The sequence below is a fragment of the Cottoperca gobio genome, chromosome 19 (assembly GCF_900634415.1).
Source record: "Cottoperca gobio chromosome 19, fCotGob3.1, whole genome shotgun sequence".
NCBI classification, from domain to species: Eukaryota; Metazoa; Chordata; class Actinopteri; order Perciformes; family Bovichtidae; genus Cottoperca; species Cottoperca gobio.
Window position 1 is genome coordinate 20,835,929 of NC_041373.1, and position 4,702 is coordinate 20,840,630.

The window sequence follows — 4,702 nt, forward strand, 5'->3', positions numbered from 1 at the left end:
AGAGAATCACTAACATTAAACTTTATTTATAAAGAGAATCACTAACATTAAACTGTATTAATAAAGCTCCTGATGACACTCACTAACATTAATCTTTATTTATAAAGAGAATCACTAACATTAAACTTTATTTATAAAGAGAATCACTAACATTAAACTTAATTTATAAAGAGAATCACTAACATTAAACTGTATTAATAAAGCTCCTGATGACACTCACTAACATTAAACTTTATTTATAAAGAGAATCACTAACATTAAACTTAATTTATAAAGAGAATCACTAACATTAAACTTTATTTATAAAGAGAATCACTAACATTAAACTTTATTTATAATGAGACTCACTAACAATAAACTTTATTTATAAAGAGAATCACTAACATTAAACTTTATTTATAATGAGACTCACTAACATTAAACTTTTTTTTTAAAGCTCCTGATGACACTCACTAACAATAAACTTTATTTATAATGAGACTCACTAACAATAAACTTTATTTATAATGAAACTCACTAACAATAAACTTTATAATGAGAATCACTAACAATAAACTTTATTTATGAGACTCACTGACAATAAACTTTATTTATAATGAGACTCACTAACAATAAACTTTATTTATAATGAGAATCACTAACAATAAACTTTATTTATAATGAGACTCACTAACAATAAACTTTATTTATAATGAGACTCACTGACAATAAACTTTATTTACTAACATTATATAATATTCCTACAGATCTGAATGTTTTTATGTGTAAATTTGACTTGAATTAGATTAGATGAAATTATGTTAATGATCACAGACACTGTCACAGATTAAGAAACATATTAGCTCTGCTCTTCACATTTTAAAGATTAAAGTTCCTTTTGTTGTTAATGTGCGCTGCTGTGATAATGAGTGCATCCCCGCAGCAGGAGATAACCAATCACCATTGTCCTCCGTGTCGTGAGGCAGCTGCAGGGCACACTCACCGCTTGCTCCCCGTGCAGCCGCGACAATCATCCAGTCAATAAGCAATCACAACCTCAGAGTCTAATCAAAACGCTTTTATATAACTCGTCTGATCCACATGTCAGTTTGACGTGTTGTAGCCTCAGGTGCACGAGGCGGGGGCGGACGGAGAGAAACATTCATTATATATTTTCTGTATATGCTCGTTTAATATTTGCTTGGAAACGTAACATTATTGTGGCAGAAGAGTAAAGTGTTGGATAGAAATACCAAAAGGTGACATTAAAAGTCATTAAAAAAAATTTGTTTTCAAAAATGTTCTCTCATTGTTTCAATGAAAACAGATCTGCAGAGTGCAAACTGTTATGTATAAAGCTTTGAATGAACTTGGATTCTGACTGATGTGGCATTTTGTTTGTGCTCAGAACGAGTGATTTTAGTTCCTTTTGAACTGGCTTCTTTTTTATGTTGCACTTCTTCTTTTTTTAAGGCTTCAAGGATGTATTATTGTCAGTGTGCAACACAGGGCTGCACAACGATAGCAGCTCGCACACTTGTGCTGCACAAGTGTTGACTTTGCATCAGGACGAATGTAAACAGCTACAGAAACGAGAAACTCTTGGACAGAAAATCCAACATCTGGGAAACTTTGTCCTTTTTGTGTTTACAATCATTAGTCACCAGTCTGTCAGCTGTGGAGGCTCGTAGGGCCGCACGACATCAGGAAAATATTTCTTAACATTAAATATTGTGATAATGATATTACTTGCGATAAACATATTTTATATTTATTTTTATTAGAGCTGTCAAATTAACGGGTTCATTTCGATTAATTAATCACAGAAAAAATAACGCGACAAAAAAAGGAACGCAGATTAATCGCTCTCTTAGATGCCCCCCCCCCCCCCCCCCCCCCTTGACTCTCTACGTCACGACGCGGCGCGGCCACAGCAGCCTCGTCAACATGATGATGAAGATGATGAACATGAACATGATGAAGCGGATGAGAAAACGTTACTTGACCCAGTGAATGAAAGTTTACATTAAATAAACTCCCGGATGTAACTGTTGATGCTCCGTTCTGTGAGATTCATGCAGCAAAGAATGTTCAAACCATCGGAGAACTTCAAGCTGAAATATATACAGGACTGTCTCAGAAAATTAGAATATTGTGATAAAGTTCTTTATTTTCTGTAATGCAATTAAAAAAACAAAAATGTCATACATTCTGGATTCATTACAAATCAACTGAAATATTGCAAGCCTTTTATTATTTTAATATTGCTGATTATGGCTTACAGCTTAAGAAAACTCAAAAATCCTATCTCAAAAAATTTGAATAGTTCCTCAGACCAAGTAAAAAAAAAGATTTATAACAGCAAAACAAAATCAAACATTTGAAAATGTCCATTAATGCACTCAGTACTTGGTTGGGAATCCTTTTGCACGGATTACTGCATCAATGCGGCGTGGCATGGAGGCAATCAGCCTGTGGCATTGCTGAGGTGTTATGGATGCCCAGGATGCTTCAATAGCGGCCTTTAGCTCATTAGCATTGTTGGGTCTGGTGTCTTTCAGCTTCTTCTTCACAATACCCCACATATTCTCTATGGGGTTCAGGTCAGGGGAATTGGCAGGCCAATCGAGGACAGTAATGCCATGGTCAGTACACCAGTTACTGGTGGTTTTGGCACTGTGGGCAGGTGCCAGATCATGCTGGAAAATGAATTCCTCATCTCCATAGAGCTTTTCAGCAGACGGAAGCATGTAGTGCTCTAAAATCTCTTGGTACACAGCTGCATTTACTCTGGGCTTGATGAAACACAGTGGACCAACACCAGCAGCTGACATGGCTCCCCAAACCATCGCTGACTGTGGGAACTTCACACTGGATTTCAAGCAACTTGGATTTTGCTCCTCTCCAGCCTTTCTCCAGACTCTGGCGCCTTGACTTCCAAATGAAATACAAAACTTGCTTTCGTCTGAAAAGAGGACTTTGGACCACTCTGCAACTGTCCAGTGCTTCTTTTCCATAGCCCAAGTCAGACGCTTCTTCCGTTGTCTTGAGTTCAGAAGTGGCTTGACCATGGGAATACGGCTATTGTAGCCCATTTCCCGGACACGTCTGTGAACAGTGGCTTTTGATACCTGGACTCCAGCTTCAGTCCACTGTCTTTGAAGCTCCCCCAAATTCTGGAAGCGACTCTTCTTCACAATGCTGTTAAGGCTGCGGTCATCTCTCTTGGTTGTGCAGCGTTTCCTGCCACATTTCCCCCTTCCAACAGACTTTTTGTGGATGTGCTTTGAAACTGCACTCTGTGCACAGCTTGCTCTTTGAGAAATTTCTTTTTGTGTCTTACCCTCCTGATGGAGGGTGTCAATGATGGTCCTCTGGACAGCAGTCAGATCAGCAGTCTTCCCCATACTTGTGATTTAGTTTACTGAACCAAGCTGAGTGTTTTTCAAGGCTCAGGAAACCCTTGCAGGTGTTTCGAGTTAATTAGACGATTCAAGTGATTCGTTGAACACCCTACTAGTATACTTTTTCATGATATTCTAATATTTAGAGATAGGATATTTGAGTTTTCTTAAGCTGTAAGCCATAATCAGCAATATTAAAATAATAAAAGGCTTGCAATATTTCAGTTGATTTGTAATGAATCCAGAATGCATGACATTTTTGTTTTTTTAATTGCATTACAGAAAATAAAGAACTTTATCACAATATTCTAATTTTCTGAGACAGTCCTGTATATATATCTATAGACATATAAATAGATATATATATATTTATATATCTTTATATATAAATATCACCTCAACACTGAGCAGCTAGCTAGCACCGCCGCTGATGCTAAAGTGAGCAACCCGTCTCGTCATCTCTCGATCAGGCGTTCAGACGCAGAATGAGTCTACCTGAGACACGTTAACATCGGTCTACCTGAGACACGTTAACATCGGTCTACCTGAGACACACGTCGGTCTACCTGAGACACGTTAACGTCGGTCTACCTGAGACACGTTAACGTCGGTCTACCTGAGACACATTAACATCGGTCTACCTGAGACACATTAACATCGGTCTACCTGAGACACGTTAACATCGGTCTACCTGAGACACGTTAACATCGGTCTACCTGAGACACGTTAACATCGGTCTACCTGAGACACGTTAACATCGGTCTACCTGAGACACGTTAACATCGGTCTACCTGAGACACGTTAACATCGGTCTACCTGAGACACATTAACATCTGTCTACCTGAGACACGTTAACATCGGTCTACCTGAGACACATTAATATCGGTCTACCTGAGACACATTAACATCGGTCTACCTGAGACACATTAACATCGGTCTACCTGAGACATATTAACGTCGGTCTACCTGAGACACGTTAACAGCTCCATCAGAGATGTATTACAGTGGACTGCAGGTGGTAGAGGACAGGGGGCTAACGGAGGCTTCACACATGAAGTCAAAGATACAACTTTAAACATATTGTTTATTGTGCACTGAAAGATGTTACGACAGATTATAAATTGCACTTCATGTCAAACTGTTGGCCTGTGTTGTCCGAGATGATTTTGACAGACATTGATATTGATATTGGAGAAAGAGTATTAAATAAAAGACATGTTGACAGTTTATAATGCTGCTCATTGATTCATCTTCTAAAACCATTTGAATATTTTGAAATGCTTCTCACAGCAAATATTGATATATGAGATTAATTTAGA